This window comes from Procambarus clarkii, chromosome 44 (genome assembly GCF_040958095.1).
Source record: "Procambarus clarkii isolate CNS0578487 chromosome 44, FALCON_Pclarkii_2.0, whole genome shotgun sequence".
In the NCBI taxonomy this organism is placed as follows: Eukaryota; Metazoa; Arthropoda; class Malacostraca; order Decapoda; family Cambaridae; genus Procambarus; species Procambarus clarkii.
This window is the reverse complement of record NC_091193.1, coordinates 20,603,910-20,623,830: the sequence shown is the minus strand read 5'-3', so window position 1 is coordinate 20,623,830 and position 19,921 is coordinate 20,603,910. Positions and strand designations below refer to the sequence as shown.

At 45.8% G+C, this 19,921-nt stretch overlaps 1 protein-coding gene across 2 annotated transcripts in view; it reads right to left on the bottom strand.

Moving 5' to 3' along the window:
* The window catches only part of LOC123745325 (GTPase-activating protein CdGAPr), a 427,987-nt gene extending 408,538 nt beyond the window's left edge, over nt 1-19,449 (bottom strand). Inside the window, exon 1 of one of the 2 annotated variants that reach the window (XM_069300776.1) lies at nt 19,308-19,449. The gene's annotated coding sequence lies outside the window, so the exon portion shown is untranslated. The remainder of the gene's footprint in view (nt 1-19,307) is intronic. The other variant, XM_045725778.2, reaches the window with a different exon arrangement.
* Nucleotides 19,450-19,921: the final 472 nt, after the last annotated feature.

Sequence of the window (19,921 nt, the reverse complement as noted above, 5' to 3'; positions counted from 1 at the left end):
GCTAGGTAACAGGGGCATAGGTTTTTTTTTTTTTTTTTTTTATTTTCTACCACAGACGTGGCCACACATTTACAATGCTAACCAGCATATATACATTTTCTTCTGTCCTCCATGGACAGGGTTAGAGAAATGTTAAACATAGAGTTCAGGGGTTTATTGAACACTCAACCACAGAAGGTGATTCGGTGCTTTTAAAATGCTAAGCTAACCTACATACGTAAATACATAGATACACAGATTTACGTATGCCCTACATAAAGTGTTAGGGTGAAAGAAACTCTGCCCATTGTTTCTCGCCGGCGCCTGGGATCGAACCCAGGACCACAGGATCACAAGTCCAGCGTGCTGTCCGCTAGGCCGACCGGCTCATACTGGAAGCCTCCGACCACCAGAGCCTCCAGGAGCCTCATACTGGAAGCCCTCCACCAGAGCCTCCAGGAGCCTCATACTGGAAGCTTCCCCACCAGAGCCTCCAGGATGGAGCGTGAACTTTGGTGGCAGAAACTGGTGAAGGGGAAAAACTTCTCCAAGTACTGGTAATGTCGCTCATAAGGGCCGGACTTGCCCAACTTGTTCTGCAATTACCACCACCACCACCACCACCACCACCACCAGCCCGACGCACGCAACTTGCTGCGCTTTTCTCTTACCAGGAGAATAATTCTGGACTACGGTACAACATTATTACACACAGGGGGAAGAAAAAATTCAACAAGGAGGAGTTTTCTCAAGTGTTGGGCCTTATATGGCAGCCTGGTGTTGCCACGACGACACACATGGCAGCCAGGTGTTGCCACGACGACACACATGGCAGCCGGGTGTTGCCACGACGACACACATGGCAGCCTGGTGTTGTCACGACGACACACATGGCAGCCAGGTGTTCCCACGACGACACACATGGCAGCCTGGTGTTGCCACGACGACACACATGGCAGCCTGGTGTTGCCACGACGACACACATGGCAGCCTGGTGTTGCCACGACGACACTCATGGCAGCCTGGTGTTGTCACGACAACACACATGGCAGCCTGGTGTTGCCACGACGACACACATGGCAGCCTGGTGTTGTCACGACGACACATGGCAGCCTGGTGTTGCCACGACGACACACATGGCAGCCTGGTGTTGCCACGACGACACACATGGTAGCCTGGTGTTGCCACGACGACACACATGGCAGCCTGGTGTTGCCACGACGGCACACATGGCAGCCTGGGGTTGCCAAGACGACACACATGGCAGCCTGGTGTTGCCACGACGACACACATGGCAGCCTGGTGTTGTCACGACGACACATGGCAGCCTGGTGTTGTCACGACGACACATGGCAGCATGGTGTTGTCACGACGACACACATGGCAGCCTGGTGTTGTCACGACGACACACATGGCAGCCTGGTGTTGTCACGACGACACATGGCAGCCTGGTGTTGTCACGACGACACATGGCAGCCTGGTGTTGTCACGACGACACATGGCAGCCTGGTGTTGTCACGACACATGGCAGCCTGGTGTTGTCACGACACATGGCAGCCTGGTGTTGTCACGACGACACATGGCAGCCTGGTGTTGTCACGACGACACATGGCAGCCTGGGGTTGTCAGGACACATGGCAGCCTGGTGTTGCCACGACGACACACATGGCAGCCTGGTGTTGTCACGACGACACATGGCAGCCTGGTGTTGTCACGACACATGGCAGCCTGGTGTTGTCACGACGACACATGGCAGCCTGGTGTTGTCACGACACATGGCAGCCTGGTGTTGTCACGACGACACATGGCAGCCTGGTGTTGTCACGACGACACACATGGCAGCCTGGTGTTGTCACGACGACACACATGGCAGTCTGGTGTTGTCACGAGGACACATGGCAGCCTGGTGTTGTCACGACGACACATGGCAGTCTGGTGTTGCCACGACGACACACATGGCAGCCTGGGGTTGCCACGACGACACACACGGCAGCCTGGTGTTGCCACGACGACACACATGGCAGCCTGGTGTTGTCACGAGGACACATGACAGCCTGGTGTTGTCACGATGACACACATGGCAGCCTGGTGTTGCCACGACGACACACATGGCAGCCTGGTGTTGCCACGACGACACACAGGGCAGCCTGGTGTTGCCACGACGACACACATGGCAGCCTGGTGTTGCCACGACGACACACATGGCAGCCAGGTGTTGCCACGACGACACACATGGCAGCCTGGTGTTGCCACGACGACACACATGGCAGCCAGGTGTTGTCACGACGACACACATGGCAGCCTGGTGTTGTCACGAGGACACATGGCAGCCTGGTGTTGCCACGACGACACACATGGCAGCCTGGGGTTGCCACGACGACACACACGGCAGCCTGGTGTTGCCACGACGACACACATGGCAGCCTGGTGTTGCCACGACGACACACATGGCAGCCAGGTGTTGCCACGACGACACACATGGCAGTCTGGTGTTGTCACGACGACACACATGGCAGCCAGGTGTTGCCACGACGACACACATGGCAGCCAGGTGTTGTCACGACGACACATGGCAGCCAGGTGTTGCCACGACGACACACATGGCAGCCTGGTGTTGCCACGACACACATGGCAGCCAGGTGTTGCCACGACGACACACATGGCAGCCTGGTGTTGTCACGACGACACACATGGCAGCCAGGTGTTGCCACGACACACATGGCAGCCAGGTGTTGTCACGACGACACACATGGCAGCCTGTTGTCACGACGACACACATGGCAGTCTGGTGTTGCCACGACGACACACATGGCAGCCTGGTGTTGCCACGACGACACACATGGCGGCCAGGTGTTGCCACGACGACACACATGGCAGCCAGGTGTTGCCACGACGACACATATGGCAGTCTGGTGTTGCCACGACGACACACATGGCAGCCTGGTGTTGCCACGACGACACACATGGCAGCCAGGTGTTGCCACGACGACACACATGGCAGTCTGGTGTTGCCACGACGACACACATGGCAGCCTGGTGTAAGACGACACACATGGCAGCCTGGTGTAAGACGACACACATGGCAGCCTGGTGTAAGACGACACACATGGCAGCCTGGTGTTGCCACGACGACACACATGGCAGCCTGGTGTAAGACGACACACATGGCAGCCTGGTGTTGCCACGACGACACACATGGCAGCCTGGTGTAAGACGACACACATGGCAGCCTGGTGTTGCCACGACGACACATATGGCAGCCTGGTGTAAGACGACACACATGGCAGCCTGGTGTTGCCACGACGACACACATGGCAGCCTGGTGTAAGACGACACACATACCAGCCTGGTGTTGCCACGACGACACACATGGCATCCTGGTGTAAGACGACACACATGGCAGCCTGGTGTTGCCACGACGACACACATGGCAGCCTGGTGTTGCCACGACGACACACATGGCAGCCTGGTGTAAGACGACACAATGTAGAGCAACAGAGCCATGAGAGAGCTCTCGTGTGAGTGGCCGGAAACCTTAAGATTAACTTAAAATTAAGATTACAAAAAAAAATAAGTTCGCGAAAAGATTTAAAACAATGATTAAGTTACGAACAAAACAAAACCCTTCACAACACAGCGTCTGGGATGCTCTCGGACGCAGGTTCGAATCCTCGTCACGGCACCTTGTGGATTTGTCCATTTGCTTCGCTTCACAGGTTACGTCTAGAATGGAAATTAACACATACAAAAATATTGCGAGTTTTTTAACACGCCAAATGTCAACCACTTCATGAAGCAGCGGTGCTAAAACTGTTCCCTCCGGGGCATCACCGCCTGAATAATTTGCTCGCGCTACGCTGAATTTTGTATCGATGGGAAATACTAAAAACAAAACTCTACAAGTGTTTGATTTACGACATAGAAGACAACTACCATATATACTTGAAATTGAAATAAGTTTATTGAGGTAAAATACACACAAAGGGATGAGGTAGCTCAAGCTATTCTCACCCCGTTCAGTACAAAGTGTTAATACATACATAGACACACATCACAAACACTAAACATATTACCAAACATTCTGAGAGATAAACATATACATTTCCTCCTTTACACATGTAGTATGGTACCAGACGTACACGAATACTTTTATGACCAAGGTATACTGTATAGACAACCATATATAATGATCACGGGACATCCAGAAAGATCAAAACAATGCGGCAACATTAAGACAATTCTCTCCCAAAAGCCACGTAGAGAGATGAGCCTCGTACATATGTAACTTTACATATGTACATATGTAACTTTACGTATGTACACAGACACAGTAAGGGGGCTTAAGCTTGCTTTGAAATGTTTCTTTGAATGTGGTGGAATGTTCCCGCTACACTTCCAGTCCTCTCCCGCCGCACATGTTGCAAGTTGCAAATGGGCACTTTCTTTCACGCGATGCATCCCTTCACCTAGGAGTAAATAGATACCTGCGAGTTCGACAGCTACTACGGGCTACATACTGAGGATAAGTGTGTGAGAGAGAAATATATATATAGATATGATAGAACAGTCAGTAGACAACCAACGGTTAAACAGGCGGGGTCCCAGAGCTATAGCTCGAGCGTGCAAGTACACATAGTGGAGTGAAAGACTACAATGCCCATAAAAAAGTCCCCTTACACAGGCCAGGTGAGAGACGCAGGAGAGGTGACTTCGGAGTCCCCCAAGACTAGCAAATGATGGGAACTGATGACACCCCGATGCTCATGGACGGAGGGAGGGAGGGAGGGAGGGAGGGAGAGAGAGAGAGAGAGAGAGGGAGAGAGAGAGAGAGAGAGAGAGAGAGGGAGAAAGGGAGGGAAGGAGGGAGGGAGAGTAAGAAGTGAGGGATGGGGTAACTTGGGTGAGGTAAAGCAGGCTCCTTGTGCTGGATGGGGATGTCCTGAGAGCCGGTGTGAGGGGGACAGGAATGAAAGAGGAGCCATCCATCTTGAAGGGACAGCAGACAGCCTGTGTTGCAAGTGGTGGTGGTGGTGGTAGTGCAGGTAGCATAGCAGGTTGGAGAGGGCTTGAGGGATTACGTTAAGTCTATGCGGGTATTTCAACAACCTTGCCGAAGGACAGACGGCATCATTATGGAGGCGCTCACCGACGTACATAAACGTGTGAACATCCCAAGCGCAACTACCTTACGTGAATGTCCACACACACACACACACACACACACACACACACACACACACGCAGTGACGTAGTGGAGGCTGACTCCATACACAGTTTCAAATGTAGAGTCCAGTAGGCTCAGGAACCTGTACACCTGTTGACTGACAGTTGAGAGGCGGGACCAAAGAGCCAGAACTCAACCCCCGCAAGCACAAATAGGCGAGTACAAATAGATGTGTACACGGGGGGGGGATAATGTTTCTCCCCCTCCCCCCCCCCAGGAAGGGAGAGCTGGGTAGGGAGGTAGTTGAAATCCTGACGAGCAATGACAGGCAGGGGATGGCCGGGAAGAGGGAAGCCGGCTGCAGGTACCAGCATATACCTAGTAGCAAGCTAAGTTTAGATAACATGCCGACAACAAATACAAAAACAACAACGTTGAGCATGTTTGGCCTGCAACAGTAATGCAAACGACTGCTGGAATTAAGCCCCAGTTGCTCGAATGACAAGAGCCAAACGACTGTCGAGAAACTAACCTTCAGAGTATGGTAAACGAGTGATGACTGGAGAAGTAACTCAGGCATACCTGGAGGATAATGACAAGACAAAGGGGGGTAAAGTGCAACATGAGGAGGGAGATTGCAATCACACTAAACACGGAGCCAGAGATGAGTAGCACACAAAATTCAACACCAGAAGCCCTTATGAACAAGATAAAAGCAAACAGTAGGTGCAAAGTTGACATATAAGAATACTGTTTCTAGGAAGCTAGATAAGAAATCAGTCACACTGATAGAGCGAACAGGGGACTATCCTGTGTGCAGCTTGAAGACGGGCATACATATGACTCACCCATATTACCAGGAGAGAGAGACCACGACACCTATCACTGGAATATAAGACAACTACTTTTGAGACACTTTACCATATACAACCTTGTTTGATCACAGATATGTAAACAACGACCAACTGTCTCAACCAGGTAATGGTGGAAGTGTGGGCCTCCTGGTCGCTCTAAGCAACAGCCATTTACAGCAACTTATCATCAGACAAGCCGGCCCAGTTCGGGCTAAGGGAATAAGAACTCCTCTTAAGAACACAATCCAGGTAGCACTCCCAGAACCCCATCAACCAGGTATCAGGTATAACTGCGAAGTCACCTGTTGAAACTCGAATGACAAGAGCCAAACGACTGTCGAGAAACTAACCTTCAGAGTATGGTAAACGAGTGATTACCTGGAGAAGTAACTCAGGCATACCTGGAAGATACCTGGAGAGGGTTCTGAGAGTTCTTCTCTACACCCCGAGACCGGCCTGGGGTCAGGCTCCACGCATACACCATTCACAACATTAAAAGACAATACGGTGCAGCAAAGCATTAAAAGCAAGGCGTTGCGCCAGATTATATTGTGTGTGTGTGTGTGTGTGTGTGTGTGTGTGTGTGTGTGTGTGTGTGTGTGTGTGTGTGTGTGTGTGTGTGTGTGTGTGTGTAATATTGTTTGAAAAAATACAAATAAAATACAATTAATGTCTATTCTGGTGCTCGAGCGAATGAATGAAAGTAGTTCTGGTGCAATATTACAGCCGGAGGTGTCCCCACCACTGTCAGTGTAGCCAGCTACACTGACCACCACTGTCAGTGTAGCCAGCTACACTGACCACCACTGTCAGTGTAGCCAGCTACACTGACCACCACTGTCAGTGTAGCCAGCTACACTGACCACCACTGTCAGTGTAGCCAGCTACACTGACCACCACTGTCAAGTGTAGCCAGCTACACTGACCACCACTGTCAAGTGTAGCCAGCTACACTGACCACCACTGACAGTGTAGCCAGATACACTGACCACCATTGACAGTGTAGCCAGCTACACTGACCACCACTGACAGTGTAGCCAGATACACTGACCACCATTGACAGTGTAGCCAGCTACACTGACCACCACTGACAGTGTAGCCAGATACACTGACCACCATTGACAGTGTAGCCAGCTACACTAGCCAAAACACTGCAACATCCCCAACACACCAGCAACAATGGCCAAGTTTTCAACTCGTGAAACAGGGAACTTTGGCAGTCAACCGCGTGGAAAACTGCCCTAAGAACTACTAAACTCATTAAGCACACACATAAGAATTCTCCACAGTTGTTGAGAGCGTAAAGAAAATACAATAAACTTCTAGTACTATTAACAACCCAATTTGAATTAATCAACATAACGATGGTAATTGCATTTGGTTCGACTGCTTTACGGTGGTCGGTGGTGATTTTCTTAATCCTTCATCATATTATTCAGCTAATTGCGCGGAGGGAGGGTTGAGCTCGGGTGATTTGGTCCCACCTCTCTCAACTTCCCGTCAACTGGTGTATATAGGTTTCCGAGCCTATTGGGCTCTATGTATGAAGTTGTTTATAGAGTCTGATTCTACCACAGTTTAGAAAAAGTGAACTAATGGGGTTTTGTCACTTGAAAAAATCATTTGTAATGTCTCTGTTGGCCATTTGGGTTCTCGCGGTTTCAACTTGTGTTGCTTGGTTCGTGAACCACCTATCCTGTTACTTCTGGTACTAGTCTAGTGGCATACCACCCGACTACTTCTTCACATTGGTGTTTAATGTGATAAGGACTACTGTGGCTCTGCATACTCAGGATTGGTCTGACGTATGTGGTGTATAAGGTTCAGGAGACAGTTATGTTGACCAACATACAATTCGGCGCCGATATTCACTTAAGTGGGCTTCGGTAGAACAGGTTCAGTGGTATACCTTCAGATCTTTCCCTCTGATTCTTATCTTTTATCATAAATGGACACATCTGCATTTACGCAGCTACCCAAGAGTATATGAAGGGTTATATAGCGTGTGTCAAGACCTATGACATGCTAAAAAAAAATCCCCATCTCGTCCAATGCGAGATGCAAACTTGCAAACTTTGGATGCAATGTGAGGATATCCTCTCGAACACCAGTGATCAAAGTAATTAACTGTATACTCAATAATGTAGTAAGATAATGACCGAGTTCCTGCTCACTGAGTTTACTCATGGAATACTCAGGGTTGGGAGAATCATCCCCTAGTAGTCAGCTGCCACCAGTAACGCTCCAAGCAACAACCTGTTGGACCAAGTTGTCACAAGTCGAGCCTGGGCCTGGGCTCGAGGAGTAGAAGAACTCCCAGAACCGTCTCCAGGTATGCTCAATCTACCTCTGGCAGCCACTAAGTCACACTGTACTCACCTAGTTGTGTTTGCGGGGGTTGAGCTTTGCTCTTTCGACCCGCCTCTCAACTGTTTACTAACTACTTTTTTTCCACACCACACACACACACACCAGGAAGCAGCCCGTGACAGCTGACTAACTCCCAGGTACCTATTAACTGCTAGGTAACAGGGGCATTCAGGGTGAAAGAAACGTTGCCCATTTGTTTCTGCCTCGTTATGATGGGCGTCTGATGGACGCTTTGTGCTGGACCTTACCGGGGGCTTCACCTCCCATTTGGTTCCTGGCGTTCTGTCCCCAGCACTCTTTCATTAAGTTAATTGGACTTAAATGTTAAAGAAATACAATTATTTCATGAGTCGTTACAGCTGTGTTCTGCGTTACGTAAGCACTAATCGTGCTCTGATCAAGTGCGTGTATGGTAGTTAGCCAAGCCATATCCTGCTAAACTAACCAATGGTTAACCATCTTCTCTTTAACTCAACACTGATTAACTGTGTTCTGCTTAACTAAGCACTTGTTAACCATGGTTTACTATATGTATTTAACTGAGCACTGATTATTGCCCACGCTCTGCTTCAGAGTATGATTAGGGGAAGTTATATGCCCTAACTGGCAACCCAAACAGTCAGGGCAGAGGGAGCAGGGGAGGGGGGGGGGGCGGGGGCGAGAGGGGAGGTGCCTGGGGGGAGGGGAGGACCTTGGGGGGGGGAGGGGGAGGAGACGGGGAGGGGGAGGAGCCGGGAAAGGTTACCGGGACCGATAAATTTACGAGAGGAACAATTTATAGACATTTAAATAACGTTTTCCTGTCGTGTAAAAGGGGAGAGAGGGAAGAGAAGGATAGAGGAGAAGAGAGGAGAGGGTGAGGGGGTAGCAGGAGCCGTAAGCATGCAAGGAACGAAGAGACAGGCACACAACCAACCAAGCCAGTAGTAGCTACAGAAAATAATTGCAAAGAGCAGGAGACTAGGCGACGCCAGGGGCCAAGTGGGGCAAGAGACGTACCTCCTGAAACAAGGTCTTTGTGTCAGCGGGTGAGGAGGCTTGGAGGCACGGTAATCTAGGACTGGGTGGGCGAGGAGCTGCTGCCTCTGTCTTTTTGCTTTCACGGTTTCGACAGTTCTACTTTCGAAACCTTGTCCCTGGGCCACTGCCTGGGCTGGGTTACGGTCAAATCCTGCACAAGACGATCCGACCAACCTGTTTTCCGCTTATTTATTATATATATATATATATATATATATATATATATATATATATATATATATATATATATATATATATATATATATATTACTGACTTACTGACTTACTTACTGACAGGCTCCAATATGTTTCTGTGAATAATACAATTTCTCCCACCCTACCCATCAACATTGGTGTTCCTCAGGGCAGCATACTTGGCCCTCTCCTCTTTCTCATCTACATTAATGACCTTCCAAATGCCTCCCAACACCTCAAACCAATTCTATTTGCTGACGACACAACCTTCATTTACTCCAGTCCTGACCCTCTTGCTCTAAATGCCACAGTAAATACTGAGCTAAATAAAGTCCATCTTTGGCTAACTGCCAACAAACTCACCCTTAACATTGACAAAACTTTCTATATTCTGTTTGGCAATAAATCCTCTAGTCATATAAATCTCAAAATAAACAATACCCAAATTTGTAACAAATTAGATGGCAAATTCCTTGGCATTCTCATTGACCACAAGCTGAATTTCCCGGGACACATTCTAAATATATCAAAAAAAGTTTCAAAAACTGTGGGCATTCTTTCTAAGATCAGATATTATGTACCACGCCCTGCCCTGGTGACTCTCTATTACTCCCTTATCTATCCTTATCTCAACTATGGTATTTGTGCTTGGGGTTCTACTACCCAAAATCACTTACGTCCTCTAATTACCCAACACAAAGCTGCTATTAGAACAATATCCAACTCTGGCCCCAGACATCACTCGGTACCCCTACTCAAATCTCAGAATATGTTAGATATTAAGTCTCTGCACATTCTCTCATGTGTATTATACATATATAAAACGCTAAACTATAATGCCAATCCTGATCTTAAAAGCTTCATAGAAGGTTGTAACAGAACCCATGAGCACCACACCAGAAATAAATACAGTTTTGATATTCCTAGAGTACGTCTTAATCAAACTAGAAATGCTCTGCAAATCAAGGGGCCCAGAATGTGGAATGACCTTCCCAACCATGTTAAAGACTGTACCTCTCTCACCCAGTTTAAGATAAAAACTAAACACTACCTAATAAATTCCCTGTAATCTACCTCACTCCTCTATTGTCAACCCATGTCTGTTATTTTTTTTTTTTTTTTTTTTTTAATCAACACTTTGTCAACCTATTGTATTTGTGCTGCTTTTTCAGTCATGTTCCCCCTTTTTTTATCTTTATTTGTATTTGTTCTCAACACTTTTTATTCTTTATGCTCAATTAGTATTAAGTTCTAGATATTAATGTTTTTCTTGCCCGAAACGCATTGCGTAATAGTGGCTTTAGGCATTGTATGTACTAGCTCTATCTATATATCAATCCATTAATGTAACATCACTTGTATGTATATACCTTACCTGAATAAACATCTGAATCTGAATCTGATATATATATATATATATATATATATATATATATATATATATATATATATATGTATATGTATATATATATATATATATATATATATATATATATATATATATATATATATATATATATATATATATATATGTATATGTATATGTATATATATATATATATATATATATATATATATATATATATATATATATATATATATATATTCTTCGCATCAGACTAGAAATAAAAATGAATTTTGGAGAATTGATTTTTCAATTACCATCAACATTGAAAAGAAATATAAGAAATATTGAGAAAATTCGTGTTAGAATTATTAATCTTACTTTTTCGGTCATATTTAATAATATATATATATATATATATATATATATATATATATATATATATATATATATATAATAACAGATGACAACCCGTCATGTTACTTAATAGGGGAAAGTGTTACTTTGGGAAGAACCTCTTGTCTCCATATCTTACTCCGTGTAACTTTTTTCACCTTTTATGAATTATTCAAACAGACCGTTCTTTTAGGCAGTCGGCAAGCTTCTATATTCAATGCAGCTTGGAGGAGCAGCTGCCCCTTGTACTCACCAACACGTGACCACCATACCTTGCTGAGGGAGCTGTAGATAAGGTGCTGCTGCTTGAGGGTTGCTATATTTACTTAACTTGTTTTTAAAGGAGAAGTGAAAATATAAAGTAAATCCCATTCAGAAACACTGAAGCCTACACACTGAAGCCTCAGACAAACCCTGATGATCAGTTAGTTCATTTGCAGGCTTATAACCCATCCTATAACATTAGCCAAATACCAAACCATGATCATGTTATGTTGATCTAAGCAGTGGATATCTTCAAAGATGGCTTGATGATAAAGATGATATCTTTTTTGTAGTCTACATTCTAATCTAATATATATATTAATGTAAATTAAAGTTATTGTGTATTATAATACGTTAGGAGTTCCTTCGGTCATGTAGTGTGGTTCAGAGTTGTTCTACTCGCTACTTATGATAACTTGATCTAACAGGCAGTTGCTGGTAGAGTCCCTCACACCATTACAACCAGTAGTGGTATGTATTACTCTCCTGGTGCAAACACTGCCCTTGTCGAATCTGTTGAAGTCTAGCTAGGTCAAATTTGAGGCGACTTTGTATGAAAGTATTTAAAATCATCAAAGGTACGTTAATCTCAAGTCAAAATATTGTCCGATCTTGCGCAATATACAATGATGAATTTAAAATTATTTACAAGGAAACTATTTAAATTCAACGAAGCAAAAACATTTAAGCAATGCAAAAACTTTTAATCAAATGCGCATGCGAAATGTTTAATCAATGCGAAAAGAAAAAGTACAATGCATTTGTAACAGTTTGCAGTAAGTAATTTAAAATAATACCGAACGGTAAGCAACTGAAAAATGGAATTGTCGCCATAGGCTGCCTTATAGTTTTGCGACCTCCATGTTTTGATCAGCAATTAGGCCTATACCTTCGCCTGAACACATATCGTGAGTATACAATGACTTTTGTGGCTCTTTTTTTCAGATATAATGACACTCAGAAATTCGGATGAGTTTCGTAATTGGTGAACCACGATTGTGAAGTGATGTAATTGACTAATATCGATAATTCGGTTTTCAAACTTGTTATGCTTTGGGAACCCGGCTAGACGCCAGGCTACGCTGGCTTACTGGCGGAATTATTCCCTGCTTACTACTACTACTACTTGCAGGGTTCAGGTTCACGCAGCCATCACAACCTGGCTGATCCCCAACACACTAGATACCTGGTTGATGGGGTTCTGGGAGTTCTTCTACTCCCCAAGGCCTCGGATTTGTGAGAGTTTGGTCCACTAGGCTGTTGCTTGGAGCGAAATCTCTCAAGTTGCTTCTTGAGAACCATATTTGTGACATTATTGTTTGCTGAGAAGATGAATCTTGTGCCTGGGATGACAGTATTATTGAGCTGCACGACACTGGTAATTTATGTCAAATTACAACATTAATTTGTTATTTTACTGCGTACATTAGAGACTTAGGGCCAGATTCATGAAGCAGTTCCGCAAGCACTTACGAACCTGTACATCTTTTCGCAATCTTTGGCGGTTTTGTTTACAATTGTTAAACAATTAATGAGCTCAGAAGCACCAGGAGACTGTTTATAACAATTACAACAGTTGATTGGGAAGGTTTCATGCTTGTAAACTGTTTAATAAATGTAACCAAAACCGTCAAAGATTGAGGAAAGATGAACACGTTCGTAAGTGCTTGCGTAACTGCTTCGTGAATCTGGCCCCTGATTTTTTGGCCAAGTTCGACCCAATTAAGATTCGAGTTCATTACCGGTGTACATAAAACATGTCAAGGAATAACTCGGTACAACTCTGTGTTGTGTGAGGAAGCAAGACGACAGCTAGGCTGCCTGTCCCGCATTATGTTGGCTCTCTGAACCCTCGCCCGTGCTGGGAAATTACCCTCTTTAGGCTAAATGGTTCAACGAACAGACGCCAACTTATACTTTCTGTTGTTCCTTGTTATCATCTTACTGACCCTATTTGGTTACCAGGAACATCAAAAGAATTTCAAAGCCTTGAGGAACGTTCGAACCATCTTGGGACTACGAAATATAGTTCCGAATCAGCGGGGCTGTGGTGGGTATGTGGGCCTGCGGGCCTCTCCAAGCAACACCCTAGTGGACCAAACTCTCACAAGTCGAGCCTGGCCTCGGGCCGGACTTGGGCAGTAGAAGAACTCCCAGAACCCCATCAAGCAGGTATATGTGGGCCTGCGGGCCTCTCCAAGCAACAGCCTGGTGGACCAAACACTCAAGCCTGGCTTCGGGCCGGGCTTGGGAAGTAGAAGAACTCCCAGAATCTCATCAAGCAGGTATCAAGCAGGTATATTGGGGGCATGAAAAGTTTATATAGATAACGACACTTAAAAGAATAAAAAGCTCCATTACCCGGGGACCAGTACACCGTGTGTGGCAAGTCGTGGCTATCAGCAGTCCCTGCAACAAAAAAAGGCGCCAATCGACGAAACTCTATAGAGTCAACGCGCGCCATAAACGTATATACCTGCCTCTGCGGCGGCTATCATTTTTGCAATCGCTGCCTGTCGTTCCGCCCAGGCACAACGACCACACATTTTATGGTAATGATGGCATTTTCAGGCCCATCACGGCGAGGAGGAGGGAAGGAACTTGCTGCAGGGAGCTCAGATTCAGAGCCGGGCGGTACGAATGCCCGGATGGTCTCCTTCAGGCCTCCCACTATTGGTCCCTCCTGCCTGGGTGCTCCTCCGTCCCATCCTCCTCCCTTCCTTCCCTTCCCATCTCCCCCCCCCCCTTCTACACAACACTGCATACTAGCACACCACTTTCAGTCATGTCTCGTATGGTGATTATAAACTTGTAGAATAAATAATATAATAATATGTTTAATAATATAATAATAATATATTTAATAATAATACTAATAATATATTTAATAATAATACTAATAATATATTTAATACTATAATAATATATTTTATAATATAATAATAATAATATATTAAATAATATAATATATTTAATTCCTTGGATAGGCTATACATGATAATTTTTATTTTATTTTAACATAAATTAGTCGCTTCCAACAGCCTGGTTGACCAGTCCAGCAACGAGGAGGTCGCTAAGCCCCAAAATCACCTCAAGGTCAAGGTAAGGTAAGCTTCATCAGCATTTGTACAGCCACCAAAGGCTATACAACCACTATCACCCCCCCCCCCCCCCGCACCACCACCAACACCACCACTCCAACCCTTACCACATCAAGACACTGCAGCCATGAGGTATGTCGTTTTCTCCAAATATACATCCCATATTTTATGAGAGCCAAATAGGCTCTCATCCCTCCATCAGCCACCTCTTCCTTCACAGTAGTTAGGAGGAGGCAGGCAGGCTGGTCCAGGCATCACCAGACCATTACTTTCAAGACAGCCTAGCGAGCTTTTCATTAAAAGTTAAGATTGTTCAATCTGTAGTGAATATGCAGTTAGCAAGCAGCTGAACTAACAACAACAACCTGCTTGGCTGGTAATGACTCCCCCCCCTCGGAAGCTCTGTGATGGACCATGCTGATGGAGTCACTGTCTAGGACCCCCATAATCCCACTAAAGGGGGACTTGAAGACTGAAAAACATTTGAATTAAAATCTGATTTAATAAATATCTAATTCAACAGGAATGCAATAAATAAATGGCGGGTCTGATGGCTTCTTTAGCAGTGGAGGGGTGAGGCGGGCAGTAGAGGCACACAACAGATGCGAGTAGGAGAAAGCAGGCGGGTAGCCTATGGGTCATTCTCACCAGGAATTTTATTTCAGTGATCGTGGCTGCACCTTCAATGGCTCCAGGCTCCTCATGCCCCTGTGTTGGAAGATGGAGACAGACATGAAGGCGGTCACTCGAAAATTTCTGATTCTGGGCCAATGATGAAGACAGCAGCAGGACCCCCAGCGCAGACGTCCCTTATACACAATGTGGGCAACATAAACACAGCGTCACACTTGTTTACCTTCCTTGTTAGGCCTTCTAAACAACATTACCTTCCAAGGAGGAGGAGCAATTTAAATTGATGCTCCTGAAGTCATTCATTGATCATGCTAATACAAATATTAGTTTAAAATATAGCTTTCCCTGCTTACAGGAAATGGCTGAATGAAAACATTAGCCTAAAATAAAATTTAACAGATCTCTGGCTAAATCGCAAACTTAAAAACCAGGACTAAATTAGCGGTAACGGAGCGAGGGGGTGCGGGGTCAACTTATGGTTAAGGAATGTGGAGAGGGATGTTAGCCCCGTGTCAACAAGCCCCTCAGAGACGAACAGGCTGCACCTCTCCCATACACATGAATTATCTGTAGACGCTCTCAGGCGACAATTTGCTTCACGGTGTAGCCAACACAGTGGGCGCCAGAGGGAAGGAGACTGCCAACCCAGTACCCCAGTTTTAGCCAATTAGGTCTGGGAGCCTAAAGAACTACAACCAGTGCTTCCCGAAGGTTTTGCACCCGAGGCCCTATTGTCTAATACCCATAAGTCCTGCGACCACTCTGCCACACTTTCATAATTGAAAACAAAAACGATTGCCCAATCAGGATATCAGGACTGTACTTGCTAGTTCTCGATGAACCACAGACATTATTACGGGGATTTTTAGCTTCCGCGACCTACCAATTGGGAGCCACTGGTCTAGGGAGTGTGAGTCTGGCCTGGTAGCCTACAGAGACGCAGGAAGCGAATTAGCAGCCCATGGAGGAAAGGAGACAAAGTCACGCCCGGCAGCCTCGCCTGCATGAAGGCCTGCGTTCGAACCCTGGGGAAGGGAGAGACGGCTGGGCACCATGCCTTGTTTGTCTTTTGTGAACTCTGTAGTAATTGTGGACCTGGACGTAAAGCAACTATCGGATTGTGTTATGTGGAAAAGAAGTCGGCTTAGGGTAAGGCGAGAGAGATGCATAATAATTTACACTTGGAAAATAGTAAAGAGACTAGTTCCAAATCTGTACACGGAAATAACTCCTCGTGAGACCGAGAGGCACTGCAGGAAGTGTAAAATAGTCAGCTGAAAAAAACAACAAGAGAAGTACAATACGCACGCAGACACACTTATCATCAACGGCGCAACACTCTCCCTCACAGCATACCAGAAACGCTTTGCGTATTACTGCCTTATTAAATGTACATACTCTAACCATCATTGAACCTCTGGGTAATAATATTTTATATATTTAAATTATTAATTATTATTATTATTAAGGTACATTGCTAGCCGACCTCTCACGGTCTTCAATAGAGAACTTTATAAATATTTCCAAACGACACCTGATCAACCAAGCTGTGATTCACAGATCAGATTAAAAGCAACTGTGTCCAACAGCCTGGTTGACCAGACTACCAACCAGCAAGCCTGGTAAGAACCAGACTGCAGGGACAATGATCCCCTTAATCAAAATAAGGTAAAAGGTAATTTTAGAGTGCAATACGAAAAGATAGTGTGATCAAATCTGACCGGGAAGCCCAGAGAGGAGACTGTGGGGAGTGAGGCCTGGGAGCCCCATAGTGGAAGAGTGGTGAGCTATGAGGTGGCTGTGACATGACCCAATATGTCGAGTAGTGTTAGTGTAACGCTGCGTTACATCCATCCCATGATAGGGGGGGGGAGGGTCACGTCAACCTGGTAGCCCCCCTCCCCCCACGCCCCAAACCCACCCCCTAGCATACCCAATCACCCGCCCCTCCACGGCCACACCCAAACTACTCTCTCCCCCTAATTTTTAATTATGACACGAACACTGCCGCCCTCCCATCCCTTTACCTTAAAACTAGCATATCACAAAATTTAACAGTATTTTTTCCCTGACCCCCCTCCCCTCACCTTTACTACGACCTAACCCCCTTAACTACACCAAGGTTATCACCTTACTACTACGAAATAAATACGTACAAACATATATAACTTCATGGAAATCTCGGGGATAGAAGATCGTTATAAATGCCGATGTTTCTTTAAGGGTGGCACTGGGGCAGACCCCGAATGGCCTATGATACTCTCATACCCCCTTTGTGTCATCTTGTAAAGTTGGGCTGGGTGAGGCAAACCCCAAGCGTCTGATATCCAACCTTGGACAAATAGACCTTCACTTTTTACACAGATTAGGCTTTATAATCATTATCATTATTATTATTTAAAAATTGAACCGCAGGTCATACGAGATAAAGATAATGTTTACAAAACGTTTTAGGGTTCCAGGGAAGCAACTCTAAAATATGGAACTCATATACGCGTTTATAAAGCATTTTTTATCATTAAGTAAATGGAGCGTGTAGCGAGCTCGGGGCCATTTCTGTGCTAGCTAGGTAATAAATAGATTTGAGCACGCATGTACTTTATTAAGAACGAGTGTGGCGAAAATATAATATTTTAGTTTGAAATATCCATTAAATATGCTTATAATGGGGAGCCCTTGGCTGTGTATCACCGTATCCTGGGCTGTGTATCACCGTATCCTGGGCTGTGTATCACCGTATCACCGTATCCTGGGCTGTGTATCACCGTAGCCGTGACTATGTATCTCGCTATATGTTTAAGAAAACCGAAACCAACCTGTCCTAATCAGAGATTATTTTTGTCTTGTATGATATGCAGAAGGCGCGTGATGTCACCACGATATCATAATTTAGTTCTAACTTAGATTTCAGATTCTACTACGGCTCAACCAGTCGCTGGCCATTGTCTAATAAACCGGAGGGTAGGCCTATAGCAGCAAATTGCCTATGACGTTTTGGAAGACTAACCCTGGAGGAGTTCCTCCACACTTAAGCATCAGGGGTACTGGAACAGTTTACCATGGACATGATCCTCCACTAGGTGAAGTGGGCCATTAGTCAAGTAGCAGTGTTCAATCCGGCTTCCTTGCAGGAATATCGCGTCCGGCCAGTAAGGCTTGTGAGGGGGGGGGTGAATGTGCCCTGGGCATGTGAGGGGGGGGGGGTGAGTGTGCCCTGGGCGTGTGTGAGGGGGGTGAGTGTGAGGATGAGTGTGCCCTGGGTGTGTGTGAGGGGGGGATGAGTGTGCCCTGGACGTGTGTGAGGGGGGATGAGTGTGCCCTGGACGTGTGTGAGGGGGGATGAGTGTGCCCTGGACGTGTGTGAGGGGGGATGAGTGTGCCCTGGACGTGTGTGAGGGGGGATGAGTGTGCCCTGGGCGTGTGAAGGACCAAGCCTGACCTGAAGTATATGAATGAGAGGTTAACCTAACCTGAATACAACACTGGTCCATCAACCCAATTACACTCACACCTATGGGACAAGATGCCACACAGTGGGGCCAAAGTTCTCTCCCACACAACAAACACACGAGCAAGAAACAAGAGCAACAAGGACACACACAAAAACACCACCCAACAAGAGGTCTCATTAACTGGTTACAAACACCGTCCTCCAATAGACCCAACACCACACACCTTTCTTCTACCAGTGCAAAAAAGTCTCTTTCTTTCTCTAATAACTCCAGCAAAAAGTGAACTGATATTTTGGAAGAAGAAGAAGAAGGAGGTGGTGGTGATCAGGTCGCCACCTTGAGGTAATTAACACTGCTCAAGGAACTGGTGCAAACGAGGTTAGACACAAAAGGAACTGAGGACTGGGAGGAACAACTTCATGCCTCCAGTACTCAAGACGCCTTACAATACAGCGGACAATTTCACATTTAATCCCCCCCTTTTTGCCAATCCCGCCTCGGGTGCGGTGCCCCCGCGTGTACTGCTGTGTTTACCTGTGTGTCGGCGTCTTATCCTCTTGCCGCAAGTACCATAATAAATCCAAATCAGGGCGGATAAGTGCACCGAGTGGTCAATATTGTCCCAATTTTGAGCAACAGGACCCCGCCCGCGACACTGTCAACACACACACTAACGCTCGTGGCTGGCTGCTCCAGCCACGTTGCCTAACGCTTTCATCTATAATCTTTTTCTTTGTAACTAATACCTACACTTTCCAGATTGATGGTGAGCCTAAACTGTGACAAATATATTTATTTAGCTTGGCAACATGTTTTGATTATATAGCGGTACTCGGAATCAATACAATATATATATGTAAAATAATAACGTTAAGAACTGGATTGACAGGTCTGAGGGCGGCTGGCGTCGCTGCCGCCATCTGTTGAGTCTGGCGGGAACTACAACTGGTTGTAGAAAACTGAGAATTTCGGCGCTAACTATACAAAATTAGTTTTGCTCACCATTCAGAATCGGAGTACGACGCTTTATTCGTAACAATTTATACAAATTGAGGGGATTTGAGGGGAAAATTCGTGACAATTTATACAAATTGTTACAATAATGGCTGGACTGAACAGATGTAAGCATTTGAAATATATTTTTGGCA